The following is a 24,497-nucleotide window of genomic DNA, read 5'->3' as shown; positions in this document are numbered from 1 at the left end:
GAAGTTGTAGGCAAGTACTAATTTCTTATATTCCACCCTAAAATTTAGCTTTGTTCCACCAATCTAAGGACAAATTTTAATTCTCTTGTAAGGAATTTGGAACAGTCAGGCTTGTTTGACAGCTTAATATTTTATTCTGGGAACTTTACAGAACTAAGTTCACTCCTGCCTTGGAGATTTTGTGCCTTCCCCAACTGGGTGTGCAACTGCCTTGTCTAACTCAGAAGAATCCCACAGCAGAACTATGTGCCTTCATTCACATCAAAAATATAACTTACACACATATGTGTTCCAGCTTTCCTTCAACCCCCCACCCTCCCCGACTTCTCAAACATCATAAATCCCTGTTCCTATAACACCTGTTGCTTTCTCCCCACCTTCTGCAGCCATCCTAGGTCTCTCAAATCTCCTTCCTTTCCTCCCGGTTCTTCTCGTGAGCTAGTTCTTGGCTCTGGAGCCGCTCAGGAAAGATCTGGTACCAAATTTCCTTGTTGGAACACACAGATTTGCTGCAAGCCAACCGGTGCACACAAGCCATAAAATTTGCAGAGAGATCGGTGGATCCCAGAGGAGGAACCCACCCGGTTCCTCCCCTGGTCAGCCTGGAGCTGCACCACCAGCGCTCGTGCAGCAGCTGCTGGGACAAACTACCCGAAGCAGGAACCCCTTGTGCCTTGAGGTGTGAGCCTTGCTGGCAGTCACCGAGGCAGATGGCTGGAAAGTTCCCTTCCTTTTTCTGCGAAGAATCTATAAATTTAGGATTTTTTTCACACTAACAGACCTGCAAATTGCCACTATCTCCTATTAAATGAGTGCTTTGCACCTCACTGCCTTACAAGATGCCCTATTTCTTCTGTCCTGATGCTCACTGTTAGTAAAAGATTTCTTCCCTCAACTCTCCCTGATGTTGCTGTTCTGATTCACCCTGCTTATAATCAAAAGAATGATAGCAAAAGCCATAATTAGAAAGCAAGCGTTGAAACATTTCATAGTAGCATATATCTAGATGTTGCAAACAATAGCCAGGGGGCTCAGTGAAGCAAAATTGTGCTTCAGGTAAGCAAAAAGACAAACACCGAATTATTTTATGCTGGCATGGAGTGTTTCTGTGCTGCAGCAGAATTACCTCAGCCTGAGAGCAAAGATTACATCTAGTTAGTGATGTAGAAGTGCAGACCTCGCTCTTATGTAATTCTCTTTACCCTGGTAACTACTCACTCTCAGGCAGAGCGCCGGCTCCCATTAGGCAATTCATCCTCAGCTTATCCAAGAGCAGAGATATACATGCTCACCAGATGGTTATTTCTCACTAGCTGAACTTTGAATGTGCAGAACTCCCTACTCACACCAACTCCTCAAATCCTGCACTTGCTATTGCTTTATTCAACATTTCCAGGCTTTTTATGATCAAGGAAGATTGGTAACCAAACCGAAACATTTAGATAAAAGGTGAGGAAGAGGAATGCGCAAAAATCCAAAGAAAGCACAGTTGTTGAAGCTACTGAGAACAAGATATATTAAATGGTTGACTGATTTGTTACCATTTTTTCCATCCTCTGTCTGAGTCAGCCTTCACACCCAGTAAGTCTCATACTTGTAGCTCTTTTTCCCATTTTAGTTTGAAACATAAAAGTGTTCAACTATAGCTAGAACACTATCCCCCAATCCAGATGAGGATGATGTCAGAGAAGGCTTCATGCCCTGACCAAATCTGTCCTTCCCCACCACAGCTGCTGGGTGTTGTTACAGGCTGCCACCCTGAGCGAGCTTCAAATATTTGCAGCTGACCTCAGGGCAGGGAAGGAGGGCAGGGCCCATCACCGTCACCGTCATTACCGCAAGCTCCCAGTCATGATGGGAGAGTCACTGCCCTCACACTAACCCCGGTCTGGCCTCATGGCTGCATCCAGTGGGAAGCAGCTTTACTAATTCTGCCCATTCTGTTGGCTCAGTTTTTAGCTGTCTCAAAAAAAAAATAAAACCCAAAACAAAAAAACCCCAAACAAACAAAAACCAGAAAATATTTTCAGAGTCACCAGTTTTCTTCTGACTTCCCCAGGGGTTTTGCGCAAAGAAGGGATGCCATGCACGTGGATCAAGCCCTTCTCCTTTTGGTCTTTTTTACTAGAAGAAAAGTTAGAATTTACTCCATACCTTTTAATCACCAAACACATTGGTGCAAGAGGCTGGGAAAGAACAACCGCAGAGGAATGTGGTCCTCTCTCCCTTGCTGTCTGTATCCTAAGGAAGAGATAGCCTTCTTCCCCCAGAGGGTATTCAGAGGTAGGAGCAGCTCATATTGCACAGCATAACAACTCACCCATGCATTTCTCCTCTCTTCATCTGCAGGGCTGCAAAAGCACAGTGGCTCTCCATGGGGCCAGCACTGCACACCTTGCACCTCTCCAGGTGGTGCACGCCCAGCAGAGCTGCGGGTTGCATGTGCGTTTTAGGAAAAAAGTATCTACGAAAGATAGAGAATAATCAAATATAGCTAGGGAAAACTGCAGAAATGTGACAAAAGTATATATTGAGTTATTATCTCCTCAATCACTTTGAAATGTACTTCAATAGCAAAAAGGAAAAGGTTAAAAGAGGGGAGCACTTGTACCGAAAGCTGCAACATGCACCAGATTTTTCCTGCTTTCTCTTTGGTTGCACAGGGAGCAGAGGATGAAGGAAAAAATCCATTGGGATAGTGCTTTTCCAACCAAAGGGTTTGAGGAAAAAGCTTTCTTCTGTTGGGCAGATGCTCAATAGGTGAAGGAGCGTGTGCTGGAAGGCCAACAGAAAACCAACACACGTGAAGGAAAATGGGAAACTGGGAGGTGATGGGGTGGCTGTTGTCCAACGTGCGCATTCAGCGTGCATCTGAAGGCTCTGGGAGGCTGCAGGATCTGCCTGTCCCAGATGGTGAGCACAGCGTGGCTGCTGCCACTGCTCTAAGCATGCATCAGCAGGTTTGTCACTGCAAAAGAATGCTGGGGAGAGGACAAAGAGAAGAAGAAAAAAAGAGGGAGAGAATTAAGAAAAATGTGAAACAGCATGTTAAAAACAAAGGGAATAGAAAAATAAAACAGGAAAATGCAAAGAGCTCTTTGAATGCACTCTTAAAGAAAGTTATGAGGGAGGACAATGACAAGTAACAATGCAACTATAAAAGGAAGCAGCAGCCTTTAGGGAAATGTAAGAAATTTGTAAGGACTTGAGACAAAAATCCATGAGACTAGAATCCATAAACTAATTGCTGTATAGAGATGCCAGGCCAAAAAAGGATGGATTCCTCTGTGCAATGGCCAGCTTCTCTCTTGTCCTTAAGAATGATACACAGTACCAAACACCAGAACCCCTCCATAATATTTCTCAGCAGAAAAAGAATAGTGGGGCGAGTGCAACACTGACTCCTCTGACTCTGCTAGCTGAAGCTAAGGTAAAAATACCACATCATGCAACCGCTGGTTTTGCTGCCTCGCTTAGGTAGCTTCCTTCTCTTAGTACTGGCTTTTGCGATCCTCACCAATGCAATCACTCCTCCACAAACATTATATGAAAGTCGTAGATGCTAAATTCATGGCTGTTGGTTTGGCTGCGAAGCTCAGAGCCAAGATCTCATGCATTTTGCTGCTTTAGGTGAGCACCCCACTTTACCTGTGTAGCAAAGCAGCCCTATCAGGTGGCATAAATACGCCCCAAATCCAAGCCAGTGTTAGCAGCCCTTAACAGCTGGTAAAAGGGAGAGGGAATTTGTTGTAAAAGGCAGTTATCCAGGAGCTTACAAGGCAACAGAGAAGGGACGTTCTGTGTTTCATTTACAGAACACAGTTCATCATGCCGAGCGTAATCAGTGCCAGCTAATCAGATTATTTGATGGGCCAGAGGGAGTAAAATCTATCTTTGAGTTGACGTAATCCACCGATAGACTACTTAGGGATTCAGCGTACATTCACTGCATGTCTCAGGAGCCTTCCTCTTACCTATTCGTCAAGACTTATCCTTTCTATAAGCAAATGTAGGATTAAGCATACTAGGTTCAAATGAAGAAAAAAAAAAAAACAAGCCAGAAAAGAAACAGGCAAGAGTGAGAATTACAGGAATGTAGCTAACAGAGCGCTGCCAGCTGCCACACTGCTGGTCTAGCAAGGTAGTGAAAGAATATCAGTAACAGCAGGGATAGATAATGCTATTAGTGGGGACCTTATAAGGATGACTGATGAAGCTAAGGAATACATAAGTCTGGAATTAAAATGTGGAAAGGACGGTTTTATGGAAAGTCACGAATTTTTATTTTAAATCAGGCCTAGCCTGAGCCATAAATCCTTATTACTTTAATACTGTTGCCTTATTTTAGAGATATGTTCCGCAAAAAATCTATACCTTCTGCCAGCATTTCTCGTCACAAATAGGCAGTTTCAACAACTGGATAGGAAGTTGCTTTCGATCTTATTCCTACTTTTAATCTTATAGAAAGCGATTTAGTAGGATACCTCATAATGCTATGCCTTATTTACAGGTACACTGAGGGAAAACTTAATAATAGAAACTGAAGAATAAATTTTCAAACCACATTAGTTTCCTAGAAGGACAATTCTTTGATTGCATTTATTCCTAACTTTAAAAGAAAAGAATTTAGTAATTACACATTGGGCAACTATTGTTTACTTGTATCAGGAATCACAGAAGCTGCTGTACCTCCCCTTATGCTAAAATGATGGGTAGAACAAAATAACAGAACAAAATAATTGCACTGGAACATTGTCTAGGATCACTGTCTCCCTCCCACTGCACAAAGAATTGCTGAAGCAAAGCTAAGACATTTATCGAGCAGCAGGAGCTCATTAGCTTGTTGTCAGTACTCTTCCAATGATAGCTCTTACGTGCTATCTAGCAGGTAAGTAACATTATAAATAGTCTTTTTGTAGCGCACATGTCTGCTTTCATATAGAAAAATATCTTTGTTATCTCCTAAATAATCCTTGTCACTCCGAGAAATACAGATTTTGTGATTCAGGAATGTGTTGCCTCAGTATTCCAAGCACATGTCTTGCCTAAGCTCCTTGAAAAAAGTTTAAGTTTCAACCACCTCTGGAAATTTACAGGGCTTTAACACAGAAAGACAATTTAGAGTTTATATATATAGGGTTATTTACAGATTAAATTGCTTAAATATTACAGCAACATTACTTTTCCTTAGAGGTCAAAGTAAGGACTGAGAATTAGAGACTTCAGAATTATATTTAACTGCAGGGTAAACTCCTGTCTCAACGATTGATGTCATCAGCCAGCCAGATTCATGTATAATCATTTGTCTGTACACCTCATTACTGACCAAGCAAAACAGATGCAGAGAGGTCAAGCCATTGTCTTAAGTTTGCCTGATGCAATTGAGGTTAATCAATAAACCCAATTTTACAGAATTAGGCAAAATGTTGAGCTCCTGCTGAAATAATTGGAAATTGGTGGAGCTGCTCAGTCACATGGAAGTCACGTTCCTCTGCTGGAGACTGAACCTTTCCAAACATTGGGATTTTTGGCTGGGGGGATTCACGCACTTCTTTTCTTGGACATTGCACTGCTGTTGTTGCAGTGCCAGGGGTTTCACGTCACCCAGTCTCCTCAGGACTTCCCACCACCCTGTCAAGTCAGCTGCTGCAGTCAAGGAGGCTGGGCAAACACCCAGTGAGAAAGTTCAAATTTGGATCTTTGCCCACAAGCCATATTTGATCGGTATAGAAAAATCGCATCACACTGAGCGTATTAGTAGTATTTATTAAACGACTGATCAAGATAGAATTGAGACTACACATCAGAAGCAAAAGGCAGCTGTTCAGATGAACTAGGAAGCCTATATCTCAGATGGAGCAAAAAAAGTTGTTTGGGTTAGTGCTTTCCTACCACTCTACAGAAGTAACAGAAGTTCTGTCATTTCATTTTGGTGCTATTTCCATCATTTTGTCATCTTGGCTTTGAATTTGCCACTCTCTTATTCTGAGAATTCTTCTCACCCAGACAGCTTAGTCTTCAAGAGGTTTCACACTGCCCTCAGGCACTCAGTGGAGTCAAGTGGATCTGGTCTTCCCTCACAGCAGACATCTCTGAAGCTGAACCACATTCATTTCTTGGCTCTTTTCCTCTCACATCAGCGAATATTCCAAATAAGGTCTCATGGCTGTATTGCTTAGAGTTAAAATAGCTTCATTTTATTTAAGTTTGATAACCCCTTGAGAAAAGTCCCTTGGACTTTGACTTCCCTTTTTAGAGCTGTTGACTGCCTCAGCACATGGTCCAGTCAGCTCTTCTCAGTTAAATACTGCTAAATCACAGTTCCATCAACTCTGAGTATTTTAATGTTTCTCTTGGAGTATTTGCTTTTTGTCCTAGATGTCCTGCCTCTGGAGTCGAGTGATTAAGTTAGATTCTGAGGTTTTATTTTCAAAGTAGACATTTGATCCTCGAGGCAGTGAAGAAAAGCATAAAATATAAACTAACTATAAACAGTGTAATCTGAAGGTGCAGACACTAAAGTTATGACAAAAAAAGAACCACAAGTATGGGTTCCTGAAACTCATTATTTAAAAATTTATTTCAGATGTTTTTGAAAATGGCAAAATGGTTAAGTTTGGGGTTTTTTTCCCAGTAGTTTTGACTGCCAGTTCCACAATGCAGAAGACATTTCTTTTTGTGCCAGTACTGGACCACTATCCCAGCTAAGTACAAAGGAATGAGTAGATTTGCTGTCACCAAGAGGTTGCTCAAGCTGAGGTCGTTACATCTGGTAGCACTCACAGTCTTCCTAAAACATGCTAGGACAAACAAGGGATATTAGCATCGATGTTCTGGGTTACATTTTGGGTAGTTATGCTATGTTTAGTTAATTTTCTCATACAGCACAATACCTCTGTATACCTTTTCTTTGAGTATCATCAGTCATTGTATTTGGACTGCATGACTGTGGTAATCCATCCCAGAGATGACTGTGCCATAGCTCTGGCTACAATAATTGTAGCTCTTGCTACAATAATTCCTTTGATTTGTAGCATCACCTACACTTGTACACAGCTTTGGGGTTGAATGTTACCAGGTAACATCATGGAACCATAGAATAATCTGGTGGGAAGGGACCTCCAGATGTTTTGTGCTTCACCCTTTGCTCAAAGCTGGGACAACTTTAAAATTAGATCCAGTTTGAAAGGCAGATTGCATTGCTCAGGGCCTTGTACAGTTGTGTCCGAATCCCTCCAAAGATGGAGAGAGATTCCACAGCTTTTCTGAGCTCTCTTCCAGGGTCTGACTGACACTGGTTGTTGGTTTGGTTTTTTTCTAATACTTAGTCTAAGTTTGTGCTAGTTATCTCCAAAACGTGTACACTTGGCCTCTTTCCAGTGTTGTAAGCCTGTGTGAATTTGGATTTATTTGTTTTTCATCAAGAGATAAAGTTACTAGAGATTGTGAAGCCCCAAGTTTGCTCAGGCTGCATGAAATAAAAGAGATTCTAGGTTAGAAACACAAGCCATTAACCTAGAACACCGAGAAGAGCTTGGCTTCTTTTTCTTGCAGTCTAATACTGGAAGGGGCCATGACAAAACCCATGATTTAATTTATATTTGTCACAGGAGTTTATAACCAAAACTGGTTAAAGGCCATTATTTCTTTTCTGCTTGCATTTTCAAAGTTCTAAAATACTTAATTCTACAAGTTTTCAAAAATACTGAAAACTTGCCAGAAAATGAACAATGTTATTTAAAACAAAAAAATGAAATAATCACAGAATCTGGGCCTTTTGTAATTTATCCAGGAACTCTGGGACTTGCTCTCAAAGCTCTGTGTGATCTCCTAACGTCTCCAGCGTCCAAGCCCAGAAGCCCAGCAGCCTGGCCCAGAAATGGACTCTGAATTGATGGGGACATCTCGTCACAACACAGGGTTCCTCAGAGATAGACTCTGCCAGGGCTGAGCCATCTCTCAGTCCTCCTGGCAAACTGACAGTGAGTTGACTGGAGTGCTCGTTAGTGTAGCTCAAAAATGTGCTGAAGCTCGTTAGTTTGTGTAAAACAGTTTGGTTTCAACAAACTGCCATTTACCACAACATCTGCATTTTTGGAGGCTGTCGAGCAAGCCGTGTCTCTCATCTAGAAGGAAGTACATTGCTTATCATCTGTGAGCCGTCTTTCCAACAGTCATTTATCTATGAGCTGTTCTGAGATGCCCTATCTTTTAAATGCAAGGAGAGAGCCACATATGCAGCTCACTGCATTTGAAAACATCTCAGTACATTTCACTGCATCTAAACAAGTTACATCCTAGGCACATTGATCCCTCAGGGGAACATGAACAGTCTAGTTCAAACTGCAGTCACATTATGAAGACCTAATTTAGTCCTGATGTTTTGAGATACGTATGCAAGCTGGTTTTTACAAGGTCACCCCCAGCAGAGGCAAGAGATTTTTTACTATTAGCGTCAAGACCTTGAGTTTTGAAAAAATGCTCTTGCCTTTCATCATCATCTGCATGCTATTTTTTCCATCTTACTTGCATTAAATGGTTGGTAGAAGAGGCTGTAATTTATACAGCACTCCAGTCAGCTCTCTGTGGGGTTACATGTAATGCAGCCTTCATTTTAAATGCTATTTTAAAAATAAATGGTCTCAAAAACATTGTATAGTTTTAAAACCAAAGAGTCAACAGAGGCTACCTGACAGGAATGGAAGCCTGAAGTGCATTTGGTGACAAATTAAATCATTCAGCCACAAATAACAACTAAGAGGAGATAGAGAAAAAAATAGTAAAACAACAGTAAAGTAAAGGCATTTTTATATTATTAGGCACATCCTCTCTCTCTTCTTATATCAAATAACTTTAAAAGGCAAGTCTTGATCCTTTGTAACTGTCCTTAAGAGTTAGCACCAAACACTTACACAAGAAAATGATTTAGATCCATGTGATACCCATTTCCTCAGGTGCTCTGCTTTTCCCTGATGCTGTGACAACACTTCCCACAACAGAGGAAATATTTAGTTCGCATCTTCCTACAGAGTAACAATTTCCCCATTTTCATAACTTCAGGCTTCCTCACCCAGCAGCTGCAGTACCTGCTTGAACTGTTGAGTATTTATTTTGAGGAGATTTTTAAGTCCTGGTCAAATTAGTTTGGGGAAAAGATACCTGCAGCATCTTAAAGAACAGCCATTCTTTAAAAATCAGCCCCAGGAAACATTTTGTCTGTTTATACTATGAATTGGCAGAACACAGGCTTCTGGATCCTGAAATATTCTGTCATCTCCCATTAAACCAACAGGGAACTCAATCTCTGTTCCTAGCTGCAGATCACAAATGTGAGCGGGAGGGAAGTAAACATCCAGTTTAGCTTTCACCTCACTGTGTTTGCTGAGATCTGCATCACATTATCTGGGTGTAGTTCATCTGAAGCTTCTCAGCAGTCTCCTTGGGAAAATAAGGGAGTAACATTGTGGGGTTTTACTTTTGCTGGGCATCAGTTTCTCCACAGTACTTGCCTCCTTCTTGCCTAAACTGATACATGCTAAATGGATAAAGATCTCTATAAAAAAAGGAATTATTTTCTAACCTTTGCCTGGCCAGGAGCCAAAGAAAGCTGTGTGATGTTTAATCTCACATTTCCACAGTGCACCATAAAAAATAAATACACAGTGGAAATCTGAGGGGTTCAGTAGTCACTCCTCAGTCTGTTTTACAATGCTAAGTTACAGGGAAATCTTTCCCTTCAGATAAAACAATTTATTAAAAAAATTTGTATTTTTTATTTTGTGGCTGTGGGTTCTGGGGTCTGATGTGTTTTTTTTTTTTCCTACAGCATTTCTAATGGTAGCAAAAGATCCTGAATTGTGCATTCATCACACTTCTGAGAGCTTCAGGCAGAACAGTGAGGACGAGACCCACAATCCTGTGTCAGTCTAGTAATAACCAGTAATAATAGACTCTAAGCCATCCGAAGAGGATATGACCAAGCCATGTTTGGGTAATGGAGAATTCAGCCACCTCTGCTGACTGTCAGCTGACATGATCTCAGAGGGAAGGGAATCTGCCCACAACAAATAACTTGTTGCCTGCCCACAAATATGATTTGCCCCTCCACAGCAATGTCACCAGCTTCTCCCTCTCAGCATCCCTTCTCCACTGTACTCACCATGCACGAGAGTTCACAGCAGACAGCATGATCCTTGCAGGGGCAACCTCAGCTCTCTCCTGTTCTGGACCAGGTGGTCAGAACTAGATGGATTTATTTCATCCTAAATATGATGGAAGCTCTGTGTTCTTAGCTTGCGGGTAGGGGAATTTAAACTCCCTGCAAGACTTCCCACCCTCAGAGATTCTCCATGCCTGCATATGGACTGAAATAGGCTTTGTACAAGCAATGGAGCTTCTATAATCTTTGCATTTTGGGGGAGCAAGGGTGGTGCATGAACCTTACTGCTCAGCTTGCCCTGGGGCCAGGCTGAGCTCTGAGCCCCGAGAAGCAGGGCAAGCAGCTTCCCCATTTTTGTTTAGGAAGTCACACTAATTACAGAGCTATTGTCTTACGCATTTAAGCAGACAGCGTTAATCCCAGTGCTATTAAAACCTCGGTGTTTCCAGCTTTCATCAGGAACAGCGAGTGAAGAATGGCCATTGATGGAGCAAGCTCACACCCATGCTGCTCTTCTGTGGCAACACCAGGCAAGCAACAAACACTGCACGGTCACTGTAAATTCATAATTTGCTGGCCTCCTTACCTAGAAGCCAGGCCAGAGCAGCCTGGAAGAGGATCTGTGCTCCTACTTCCTATGGTGACAAAGAAGGTGTCACAGGAGGGCACAAGGAAAGTGAGTCATTCTTGCGATCATTAATTAATTAGTGCCCTGCTGCTCCTCCAGGCAGGCCAAACAGATTACACCTGGCAAAATTGACATAAACAAGTAGAAAATTCTGCTCATAAAGGAACTTAGGAAGGCATTCAGTCCCCAACCTGCTGGAACCCCAGGCAGAGATCCAGTCTCTACCTTTCCAGGATGCTCTTAGGCGCTTGGATACACTAGGCTTCTCACTAATGAAGGTGGGGTTCCCAGATCAGAGGACACTCAGAAATTACTCTGCCTGGTAAGATAAGCGCCTATGTCTCCAACCAAGACAGGTGAAGCTCTAGAGTCTGACTAAAGCCCTTCTGGGGCCACCTCTTCCCGGCAGGTATTCTGTGTTTTTCGTGGCAAAAGGCAGACACCTCTCCAGCCAGCACCGATGTGAGGAGTTGATGGCAATCACTGCATCCCCATCTCCAGATGCCTGCCTCCACATCCCATGCCAGCAGAGAACTGGACGAGCCAGGGGGGTGGCATCGCTGCCATCAGGGTCAGGAGCTTCCCAGTCTGCAGAGGCCGTCATGAATGGGGCAGACGGGAGCCCCCACTCTGTCTCACCTCCCTGCCTGCAGGGAACTGTGCATGTTTGAAACTATTGCAGACACACAGAGGTGCAGAATGGCCCTGCTGCCTGTCCCTCTCAGCTTTCTGTCTCGCTCCCCAAAGCTGCTGACAGAGGAGAGGCCGGGGCTGGGCACAGCAGAAGCCAGCAATGTGAATGGCACTCCCAAGACCGTGGGCTGCCTGCCAAAGAGCACTGCCAGGTGCTTGCTCCTCAAATTGCTTAATATATTATATTAAACAAAGATCAATATCAGATACATGGTCTCCATCCCTGTCTTAGAGCATGAGCTTGTCCAGAGCACACAACATCCCACTGCAGTTGCACTGAGGTATGGACTCCCATGCACAGATGCATCTCTTGAAGGCAGAGCTGACTAGACCATGTCAATCATACTCTGTCCTACCCCACCCAAGGGCACGTAGCCCCAGACTCTCTTTGTGGAGTCTGTGGGAGAGTAAGTAATTTTGAGACTGATGGATAAAGCCACAACAGAGGACCCAAACCTTGTTATTAGTCCCCATAAAGGCGAGGTCCATCATCTTTCCAAGTGCTGTAGGCTCAGGCCCAAACTCTGATTGCTTTATTGTTGTTGGTACAATGGTTCGTGATAAAATCTCCAGCTACACGGTGCATCTCCCTGGCACAGCTTCAGAGCAGCAGATGCACCTCGATGGCTGAGCCATAGCAGAGCTCCCCAAGGCTGCCCACAGCCTCGGTCCCAGGGTGCAGCCACCAAGTCCTTGTTTGGCAGTAGCCACTGAAGACAACAAAATTTGTTCATTAACAGCTTTTTCTGGACCTCTGAGTTAAGGATGATATACTGTACATGGTAAGTAAAGCGTATGAGGTCTCACAACTAGAACAGGTTATTAATTTGCCTCATTAAACTAATTCCCTAGGCTCTTTTGGGAAAGATGAAATGAATCGTATGTAGACAAGAAAAGTCAGAGCGAGGGGAAGAAATGTAGAAGCTTGGCAGAAAAAAGTCAAAATTGGTTTAAAAGTATTGGTTAAGTCTTTGTGGTGGCCAGAAGCTAAAATAACAAATATATGTGTAAATAGGAGGAAACTATCTCTCTCTCCTGCATATAGGTGGGGAACCACATGGAATACCCCATGAAGACTATAAAAGAGCACAGTTTGTAAAGATTTCTGCTCCGGAAAAGCTGGGAACAGCAGCTTGCTGAGGGGATTGCTGTAATACCCTCACATGTGTGGACGGGTGCCTTTGTGCTTCTGTTTTCTTAAGTACAGATACAGCTTTGCAAGGAAAGACCCAGAATTACAATGTGTGAAAAGCAAAATGCTAAAACAAACCTTTTGACAGGTCTCCACAACCCCTGGTAGGTCAGGTGGGTGATAAGCTTCCCAAGTCCAAGTTACCTGATTTAAAAGGCAGTTAAGACATTTGACTAAGAGGTGGCTTTCAGGGTTTAACCCTACACAGAGGCACTGGGGAGACCTGGAGCAGAGAAGGGCTTTAGGGTTTCTTCAACCAGGGGTTAACCTTTGCTTTGTGCAAATGGGCATTTCCAAAAACCTCATGCAGAACATGCAGAGAGAAAATTTATAGGGTCAGACTCCCTATTTTCTGCCACAAAATAGGCTCTCTTTTAGCAGTTGTTGTGTTTAGCTGTTTTGCATGACTGTTTTCCACTCCGCAACAGCATGTGATGTGACAGCTTGGAGCCACAATCAGTTTGATACATTAAAAAGACTGCTCTCCCCTAGACTTCACAGATTTCAGATTACAACTTATTGGATAACTCCCACCCCTGGCCCAAGCTCCAGCTCAGTAGTTTTTCTCCCCTTGATCTAGTAAAAAACATTTGAACAACCCTGTCAAGAGTACCAGGTCCTGTGTGCTGTCTCCACAGGAAACAACTGACCCAAAACACAAATCAAGACCTGGTCTCATCTCTTCAGGGTTTAATAATTCTTTCAACATTATGACAATTTAAATGCCATTAACTGCTTAGTTCACCTCACTTTAAGAAAGTTTCCAGCCTGATTGTCAATATCTGCATTGTCTAAATTGAATATCACTGTCATTTCTTACTCAGATATCTTGGAGAGTATTGATTGTGAACCATCCCAGCTCCTGCTGCTGCTTAAAATAATCCGAAGGGACCTTTCCAAGAGACATCCTTCTTTCATTGGGAAACCTGCAGATGGCACGAAGCAATCATCAGACCTCATATTCAAAATAAGCCTACGGCGGCAAGGGGGACCAGTAAATTTAAAGCAGACTATCCCAACATTAAATGTCTCAGGCCCTACAGGAACACAGTGGGGAGGATAGGGGACAATACCTGGACAAAGCCCTGTGGAGACATTCTACAGAGAAGGAGGCCTGGATGCTGTGGGACTGATTGATACCGAGCAATTCCAACAAGGCCTTGAAACAGAGAACTGAAAGATAAACAAAGGCCAGCTGAAAGGAATACAAGAGCTAGTTAGATGGGAACGAGTACCAACTAAAAGGAAAACAATGGAAGAGAACTATCAACATAGTTAATTTTAGTGTAACTTGGTTTTTTATCATGCACAGTAGTTTAGCCAATAATATGTTAGCAATAGCTTTATGGACACTTACCTTTAGCCAATAATACACTGTAGATACCCTCGTGGGCACCCAGTTATGTAACTAAAAAGGGTATATAAAGAAACAGCTAAGCTCAATAAAATGTCTTCGATCCATCAGATTGAAGTCCATGCGATTAATCCCCTCAAAGCCCCATCCCTGCAAAAAAATCAGGACTGTCTAGAAGACATTTTGTCCATCAAATTCCCAAGCAAGTATGATCCAGGCCTGCTAACCCCTAACCAGGTGTTTGCAGTGATGGGTAACTGCATGTTCCTCTTAGGTTATGGGAGTTTGTGCAGAGGAGGGATCAGTGATGCACGTATAAATGAGCAACAGCTTGGGTTGTGGCTTGTAGATAGTGCTGGTGGTAGTCACACAAATGCCATTGCTTGCCCTTTAGCATGCCCCGGTTTGGTGCTGAGAGAGCCTGCTGCTCAGGCTGGGTCCACGCCTGGCTACGCAGCGGCAGACAGACAATGCCTGTCCACTCGCTTCCCAAGCAGTGGGAAATCAGGTTGGGAAATAACCTGGTTCACACAAGGGCGGTACATAAAGACCCTATAAACAAACAAAGGCCGTAGCTCCACGTTCCCTTGGCCGGTAGCCTGAATGACTGTCGGCATCAGCAAAGGTGACATGGTCTCCAGGTCAGAGTCCAGCCCTGCGTGCCGCTGCCTTCTGGTCTGCAGTGTCTGTGCCGCCAAAACCTTCCTGCCAACCCAGCATCCCTCTGCTTTTCTCTCTCTTGGCTATCCCACCTCATCCCCCTATGAATAAAACACAGTTACGTCCTGGAACATTTTTAAGGCTTTTGCTTTGCAGAGATCAATTTTTTCCCTGCCTGAAGCCAACAACATTTCAAGGGGTTGACTATGCCATGCGGGAGTGTAAATATTTCCAGACAGAAACGATGATGTCCACCATCACCTGCCTTGTGCTCGGGGTTTCTCTACAGCTGCCCCAAGCTGCAGTTTGAAACTGTTCATCTTCTTGACTCTCCAGTCCTTCTGTAAGGGACTTTAGAGTTTCCTTCTGTGTTTCTTATAGTGAGATCCATATAAAGAGACCTTCTAGGGACCTTCCATTACCTGAAAGGAGCCTACAAGAAAGCTGGTGAGGGATTGTTCATAAAGGCTTCTGGGGATAGGACGAGGGAGAATGAGTATAAACTGGAGAAGGGCAGATTTAGCCTAGACATTAGGAAGAATTTCTTCACCATGAAAGTGGTGAGGCACGGGAACAGGTTGCCCAGGGAAGCTGTGGCTGCCCCATCCCTGGAGGTGTTCAAGGCCAGGCTGGATGGGCCTTGGGCAGCCTGAGCTAGTGGGATGTCCCTGCCCATGGCAGGGGGGTTGGAACTAGACAATCTTTAAGTTCCCTTCCAACCCTAACTATTCTATGATTCTATGTTTCTCTGCTGAATCAGCAGCAGGCTGGATTTTGAACCAGCCCCATGAGGGGCAGGCAAGGTGCAAGGGCTGTTTGGGCAGCCACCCAGATGGAAGAGACACCAGGAGAGGTCTGTCAGACACCTGGGGACATTTAATACTGCCGAGATCCCCGAGAAGGAGCACTTGGCAGGGGACAAGAGGCAGGCATCAGCATGCCCTGCTGTGGCAGCATCTCACTGATAGGATTTAGGGTTATTTATTTCTGTCTCTTCTCTTACCTGCATAAAGGGGAGATCTCAAACTGAGAAGTTTAACAGCTTCAGCAGAAGAATCAGCCTTAAGTTTGTCTCTAACAAATACACAACGGTGGTCAGAAATGTCATTTAACTGCATCAAGTGCTGTGTGTCCCGCTGCAGCCATGGCTCCCTCACACAGCTCCCTGCTCTCTCCCGCTGCATCCATCAGACCTTTTCCAAAGACATTTACCAGCTCTTTCCCTGTTCAAAATCCTAAAATAATTGTCAGTAGCTATTTAAAGCCCTTTACAGAACGATGCACCACGGGTGCAAACAAAACCCTTCTGGGTCAGCCCAACACAGTTGTTTATAAACAGGACACAAAAAAGGGACAGTCACATTGCCCACATGAGCACAGAGACTCTCGCTCACCAAGAACATCCCCAGAGGTTTGTGTGGCCAAGCCAATCGGTCACACAACCACACTTTATTAATCTGGCGTGGTCATACCTAGAGAAAACATCACAGGTTTGGGAATCCTCAGCATCCCTGGAGACAGGTGCAGCTTAATTGATGAAAAAACCTCTTCAAACACACCCAGGCAACTGCCAAGGGAAGAGAACCTCTGTGTCTTGTGGGTTTGTGGGATGCTGCTGTGCTGCTGCAGGGGTGCAGCCTGCAGGAAAACACAGTAGTGCTCCTCGTTATAGCAGATCAGCAGCATCGGGCTTTGTGTCCTGATAGGGAGTGTGAAAACATGGGCATGGAAAACAAGCAAGCTGCCTAAGTGAGCCACAGAGGCATCTGAGCTGTAACACCAGCTGATGGCTCACTCTGGAGTTTAACAAACCATAAAGCAGACTGCAAAAGCTTTTTGCAGATTGAAAGGGAAATTAGAAATATGGATAATTTCTTGCATAAATACTACACAGAGAACAAATGTCAGCAGAAAAATCTTCAAAGTGGTGGTTAAGGTCATTCCTATAAATAAATCATCCTGGCCCTGAGAAATACTACGGAGCTTCTAGGGAAATATGCATCCCAGCAAACTGGATCGACCCGGAAAGAGGAGAGAGGTAATGACAGCTCCTTTCAAAACTGCGGGGACTGAGAGTTTAAATGGGACCAACAATAGCTACTCCTTTTTTTTTAATCTCTTTAATAAATAATGCAGTGCATTCAATAAGATGACGGGCAACATGTTCCAATAAAGTGATCGAATACCAACAGCCCTTGCAGTCCTAGGACTGCCTGTTTGTTCAGAGCATAAAATCAACAGTGGATCCACTTAATATGAGTTGGATTTGCACGCTCAGGTGTGCTGGGTTGCACACGTGCAGCACCTGGAACATTTAGCCAGGTAGGCATCTAGTGCCCACATGGAACTGCATGGCTTGACCTGGATATCAAATGTTATGTAGGCAACTGTGCAAATATCTGCTGTACAGCAACGAATAGAATAAAGTGCACTAAATTACTTCCATCCAGCCTTCTGGCACACCGTATAGTTGTGAGCTGATCAAATAGGCCATCTTTCTGTGTGGATTAAGGACCAGCAAAGGGGCAGCTGCCTTGGTGGGTCCGTAGCTGAGAATTTATCTGGAAACAAAAATAATTAGCTGGCAGATTGGATACCACGCAGGAGGTGATGTCCAAGCCACAGAAGCGCATTAACATGGGTTATATTGGGACAAATAGTCCAAGGCTACGTGGTCTGGATCTGGCTGTATGGCACGCTGTGCCGCTGCTGCGAGTAAAAATCATCCATGGTGAATGGAAACAGTAATATGTAGGGAATAATTTTTTTATATGTTTTATTATTTATGCGTTACAGAGCTTACTACAAACTATTTTGCAAGCAGAAATTTAAATGCTGAAGAGAGAAAGCATTAGGGCTAATGTAAGCACTGAGAGTCACACAGGGTTTGCATGCCTTGTGATCAACTTCCATGGCCATTACATTAAAACCATTTGCTGTTCTTCCGGAAAATAATTGGATTTGAGAAGAATAAACCATAATCATTTTTTAAAGTACTATTACTCGACTGTCATCCTAAAGCTTCTGGTGACCTTCAATACCACAGATGAGATCCATGCAACGCCTTTTAACCTCAACCTATTTTAAAATATTAATCCTTATGCACGGCACGGCATTATTATCCCCTTTCTGGGACTGAGGAAGATGTGGCAGGGAGATGGGCTGAGCTGCTGGAGCTGGAGCGAGCAGGGGGTGATGCACTACAACAATGTTCTAAAGAAAAGCCCTCACCTCAGATGGAATTCTAGCTCTTGCCAAGAGCAGAGAAAGCAGGTCAGGGGCAATGTTAAGGGCCAGGGCAGGAGCAAGGCTTGGTGCTCAGCTCCTGAGGCAAATACAGGAGGGTGGCACCACCCCAGGGCATGGGAAGCTGAACAAACCCATTACAAGACAGAAAGGCTTTTACTCTAAAGTCTATCCTGTCTGGGGGAAAAAAAAATTAATTGTGTTACAATATTCTCATAGTAAAATTATCTGTGTCTTTTTTTTCAGTTAATATTAAGAAATAGTTACATTGGAATGGAGATCAACTTGTGATTTAATTATTTTGCTTGGAAAAGAGAAGAAATGGGGAATGCTTCCAAGTGAGAGAGAGCTACATTAAAAGAGGGAACTTGCTTTATGATTCTTTTTCATAAAGGATGAGAATTGTTGATTAACCTGAAAATATTTCAGGAAGGGTTCACTTTGGACTGAAAAGCCTTTTCTATCAAAACCAGTTTAAATAGAAAAGTTATGATCAATAGCCAGCTTAGATTCTATAATGAGCTCAACTGAAAATAGGTGGTAGACGCGTTCACATCCTACGGTAGCGTTAGATGGATGAAGCAACCTCCTCCCTAACTTCCTACGTCTTATCAAATACTGTGCAATCAAGAGATGTTGCCAGTAGCAACGATGAGCGTTTCACCTGTTTGAAGGTCTCTCTCTCCTTTGCTACAGCTGCTTCCTGGGCCCTGATTCTGCTGCATGTGGCATATCACCAACAGCCCTGCACTTCACAGCCCGTCCTTTTTCTTCCACCAGGCACGCGATCAGAGGCCACAGGGGCTGATACTGACCTTTACAAGATGCCTGAGCATTGCGTTTCATGCTGTGCTTATTTGGCAGCTCAGTAACACCAAGTCCCTGATGTCAGGGTAGAAGGCGACAGGGCGGAATGGTTCGGGTAATTCAGTTGGAAGGGACCTACAGGAATCATCCAATCCATCTGCAATGGGACGGTATTGTCAGTCCATTAAAAATAAGAAACTCCAAAAAGTGAAGCTACTCAAGGACTCAGTGACTCATTCGTCCTTCTAGTTATAAAATCAGGAACTGCCAGGTCACATTCTGAAAACAAATGTAAAGAGGGAGTGCATGTATCTTTCATCAGACAGAAGCCAAGTGACGTAGGGACCTTACCTTCTCCCAGCTGTTTCCAGAAACTGACCTTCAGTCTTCGTGTCTTCAAACAGATGCCATTCCCCGGTGTTCAAAATCCTTATCTCCTCACCCTAGTCGGCTTCACTGAGTGGAATATTTTCTGAAGATTTTATTAAAAAGTAGACAACAAAATGAAAACTGCAGGTGGAATTTTTAGTGAATAAATTATGTTAATAACTTTAAACATTAAAAAAAAAATAGCTGTTCTATTAAAAAACCCCACACCCTCATCTACTTTTACCAGTGAATCTTCTCCATGAATACGGTTTGCTCTCCCCCAGCCTCCTCCCAAGGGGAGACAGTCAAAGCCTCACTGCAGACAGCAGTTGTCAAGACAGTCTCTGAGTTAAATAGGGGCTAGGTCATTTAATGCTCTACAGATGGCAAACAGCACATTACATTTCACCGGGAGATAAGCTGGCAGATGCTTCCAACAGGCCAGCAGCAGCGGGCAGGCTGCCACGTCACACCACAGCCACGCTCAGCTCTGTGCACCCTCTAGAGTCAACACACAGCATCTGATGATGACCTAGTCATCTTCTCCTCGGGGACCTCTCCTGCACATCCCTGCTCTCCGTCTTTGTAGATGTTCCATTATTGATCAACTGCATCATTCATCTGGCCAGACTGCAGTATAGGCTGTCAACACCAACCTTTCCTAAACGTTGCTTGGTTTTCCTCAAGGTCTTATCTCTGCATAAAACATCCTGAAAGACAGAGATCAAAGGGATGATAAATGTGCTGATCTGCTCTTTCAGCACCTGCTGAAAAGTTGTGCTCAAATTTATTCTATTTAGTACTTTTTGGGTTCTCTTGCCTTCCTCTGAAAAGCATTTTTTGATTGTTATTCTGAATCCATTTTTGAAATGACAAGACTGAAAGACTTGAGTCAATGCCTTTTGTAACTAAAACTAAAAGATTAAATATTGACAGAGAAGTTTGATGGAGCAAAAAGAGCATCAGCACAATAGCTGGTGTCAGTCTGTGAAAGTATTTCTGGAAAAGGGAAAATCACAGAGCGCTCATACTAGAGACGTTTTGATTATAATTCCCCCCCAAAATGACTGTGCAGTTACAGTGAAGTATTATTCAAGCATATTACAAAAGATCATTGCCAAAAAGAGAGAAATAAAGACAATGTAGGGCAGACCAGCACCTTCTGTCAGGTGAGGCACTGGGTCACTAGTTAATCCCTGCGTAAGATTAATCATTTTGTACTTGCGCGATGCTGTATCTAATGAGCCTACAAGGGTAGCTGAAGCCTGCCACTGTTGGGCATTCACTTTAGAGCATTTATATCTTTTTTTCCAGATGACATGCAAGGGTTCCTTGTCTTTGGGCTCCTCTTTCAGAAACTAAATCCCCTTTTTTCACTTGCTGATACTCTACCAAAATGCAGTCCTCTGACTGCCGTTGGTAAGTGTATCACGGAAAAGTTCACACTTTCTTCGCACAGGATTTCTTTTAAAAATGCTATTTTAAAGGCGGCAGGTGGGGTGAGGAAAGGCAATTATCAACAGAAGCCAGTGGAAGAAAAAAGAGGTTACATATGCAGACAATACCCTCAAAGATCTGCTCAGTCCTTCCTTCCTGAGACAGTCTGTGATGAGGAACGGGACAGTGAGAGGGGCTGCTCTGGTCAGCTCTCAGGACCACCCTCCTTTCTCTGATTCTAACCCTGTGCTGCAAAGCCAGACTTTGGATGCTCTCTCTGGTGCGAGTGGAGGCTGTTTCAAACATGACAGACAGCTGCTGTGAGAGCAAGTGAGGTCCACGGGCACAACTCGGGCTTGCTCCTGCACAGCCCAGAGCTCTCCCGTGAACAGTCGTTTGATTTGCCATGCCAAACGCCGCAGCTGCGTGCTCCTTGGCCCTCAGCAGAGTTTTCTTCTCCCTCACCACCCAGCATCTGAAGGTGATTACTGCAAACCCTTTCAGCTCTGCCTGGATGTCTTCAAAACTTCCCTGGGTGCTTTTTGAGAGTTCTTCAAAGGAACAGTTTGCATGGAGCAGGTTGCATAAGGTTTGCCTGTGGGTTAGCAAAGCCCAGCTGGTCCAGAGGTTCAGCTCGGATACACAGAGCCCATTTTTGCCTGCTTCCCCACACTGGAATTGAATCGTCACTCAAAAAAAGAGCCCGCTGCATCTCTGCCTGACTCCCAAGACATGGCTAACTTCATTTCATCCAGCCATGCAGTGGCTTCCAGGGTCTAGATTTGCACCTTCACCCTCAGCCCACATCAGCATAACCCTTCACTGCTGTGTGGGAGATAAGACTTCCCAGCGGACTCCAAAGAATGGTACTGCATCTCCCCACCCTGCAGGAGGACCTAAACCTGCAAATGTATGAGGCCACTGATCTGTGTTGCTCTGAAAAACTAATACTCTTATCTTCCTTTGCCCATAGGATAGGCTTCAAGGCCTCCAAATGAAGCCATTTTAGCTGCTCCACAACTCTTTTATGGGTTTTTCAGACAAAGCAGGCTCAAACTGTGATCCAGGCAGTGAAAAAGAAGAAAAACCTGAGCACATATCAAAACCAAAAAAACCCACCGAAAGAAACCCACCAAAACCCACAAAGACTGAGCCATTTTAGGCTTTCAACTAAATGAAGACAAATAATCATAAAGAGGATGAGTACAAACCCTTGTGGGGAGAAGCTATTTAACAGATGGGTGAGATCTCTCTGAGGTACCTTTGCTATCCCATCCAGCTTCAGTGAATGACCTCACTACCTCATGGGTCCAGTGAAGTTGTCTCCAACTCAGTTTCTTTTATTGCTTCCAAAATCATAGATGAGTTTCTCCTAGTCGCTACCAATTCACCACTGATAATACCGAAACCTGCCAGAAACCCTGGGAAAGTTATCAAACACTAGGACAAACCTCTCATCTCTTGCTTTGCAGCTAGCAAATGCAACTTCAAAACAGTATTCGTACAGAAAATCAAAATTTCAGCATTCCTGTTCTCAGCTAGAGCTAAGCTGGCACTTTGTACCCGAGCAGATTATCTTAACACTGGAGTCTCTCACTCACATCACATTAAAACTGCAGCATCCTGCAGCCACTACGTATGCTGTAGCTCAATCTGGAGACAGATAAAACAACCTATTCCCAGAGATCAGTTCTATCAAAAGCTATCCATCAAAGTAATTACATGGACCCAAAGTCCTGCAAATGCATTACATCATCAGCTGGTCACATGCAAAAATTCTACCTCCTTGCTAGAAACTAGCTCTAATGCAGTTCGACAGCTCTGGGTTCATTCCAGATCGCTCATTACTGTAAAAAAACTCCCAAGTTAAAACAAAGCAATGTTCCTTTCATATTGATGAGGGTCATCCAACTTCTTGGATGCAAAACTTCACCTGAAAAGCAGTCTAGGAATTGTCAGTGAGTCCTGAGTTGGCTTTAAAGCATATTTGTTACCGTGGTCTCATACCCTGGAGCCCTGTTGATACAACATAGCAATCCATAAATGAAAACGAGTTAAAAATTTCCAAATTGTCCCCATTCACAAAGAAAATTTGTGGTGTTCTTTTCATCTGGCTGCTGTGGAAAAAAACACAGTCCCATCAGTTTGGAGAATGTTCAGGTTTGGAAACCATTCAGGTTTGAATGCATTAATTCACTGGATTACAGTGGCTCCCAAACCTAACTGGGGCCTGCAGCTGAAAGGCATGACTGGGGTAGGCAGCGCTTCATGAATTAACTCAATTTCTCTCTCAAAAACATGCTAGGAGCCAACATCCAGTGCCCTGCAAGATTTCTTCCTGCTCCTTGAGCATGTCAGTCGGCTGTCACAGCGGAGGTTGGCATGGATTTTGTTTTGGAAAAGAGATGTTCCTTAAACAGCCACCAGAAGACACGAGTTGTGAGACAGATCAGTATCAGGGTCACCCGAGGTGAAGAGGACGTTATCCCAAGTCCACATTCAAATTGTGCAAGCTATTTGCAGTCTTCTGCAGTTGATCTCCAAATATAGGCCCCGATTCAGTGAGACCCCCCGGCATGTGCCTCCCCGCAAGTACACAAACTGTCCTATTGCAGCACGCACTGTAAGGCGATGCTTGTGACTCAGTGTTGGCCTGGAGATACCAGCCTTGCTTCTGCTCTCCTTCCAGCCTGGGAAAATTCCAAAGGAAAATAATCAGACAGAAGAGAGATGGAGCTGATCTTGGCTTTTTGCAGTCTCAATGGGAAGGTAAAGCTGTGCTTGCTCCAGTTCCCTGGGAGGGAAGGCTAATTTTGCCAGCAAGATTATTGTCCACCTATGCCAGGTGCACGCACCGTACAATCTGCCATCACCACTTTGGATGCGCCCATCAGCTTGATGAGTAACTAGGATAGCACGGCTGATGCTGGGAAGGCAAAACTAAACACAGCCCCACCAGTAAACATGTGCTGCACAGATGGCCTGAGGCCATTTCTTGTACTCGGAAGCAGAAACCTTCCTTATTTTTAGAGCATTTTACACAAATGGCACCCTGGCTTGGAGGAGCAGTGGCAGAGAGGGTTGAGTGGTGGAGGAGCCTGGCTCTGTCATGGTGGCAGCTCTAACCCCTGCCTTGCTGGGGGTGCAAGTTTACCAGACAGGCACACTGAAGAGAGACATTTCTTACCTCACACCTCAACTACCATTCCCCCTTCCCCAGGGGCCAGCATCCCACCACGGGGGCATCTCCTCCACCATGCAGATGGGTCACTGCCAGAGCACACCCAGAAAGCCAGGGGCCATCCTGGCAGAACTGACTGAGCAGCTCCAAATGCCCTCAGTGGCCAATTATATGTGAACACATCCTCTGTGTGTGTGTGTGTGTATGTGCGTGCACTAAAAAAGAACTTTTAAAACTCCTATTGTGGCAAATGCACCAATCACCCATCAGCTGGCCATTTGGAGAACCAGTTTCTTGGAAAATCAGGGTCTGCTCAACAGAGAGGTTCTCACAAATCCTGCAGGAGGAATTTTAGAGAGAGGGATTTTTCTTTTTCATTTACATGACTGGGTTCCTGTGTCTTAGGGTGGTTCGGTGTGTCCAAGCCATCAGAAACATCCTCTTGCCAAGGTATTTCAACAATCCCAGCTTAAGTCTCCTGCTCCAAGTAGGAGGAAGATACCAATATTTGCAATGCATTAAAGCATGGAGGGGGTGGAGAGAGAAATACCTGTAAGTCAAAACCAAAAAAAACCCAAACCCAAACCATATAACAAATGCTACTCAGGACCCTCACAGCATTCCTGGTAAGCAGGTCAGAGCTGTTAGCAGGTAAACAGAAACAAACAGGGATTCAGCCATGCCTCAGACTGCTGGGGTGAGCTTGAAATGCAAACTCCTGGCTGTCATTTCTGTGCCTGCATGAAAAGCAGCAGAGCACATACTTGGATG

This window comes from Phaenicophaeus curvirostris, chromosome 9 (genome assembly GCF_032191515.1).
Source record: "Phaenicophaeus curvirostris isolate KB17595 chromosome 9, BPBGC_Pcur_1.0, whole genome shotgun sequence".
Taxonomy (NCBI): domain Eukaryota; kingdom Metazoa; phylum Chordata; class Aves; order Cuculiformes; family Cuculidae; genus Phaenicophaeus; species Phaenicophaeus curvirostris.
The sequence above is the reverse complement of the archived record's forward strand: the minus strand, read 5'-3'. Positions refer to the sequence as shown.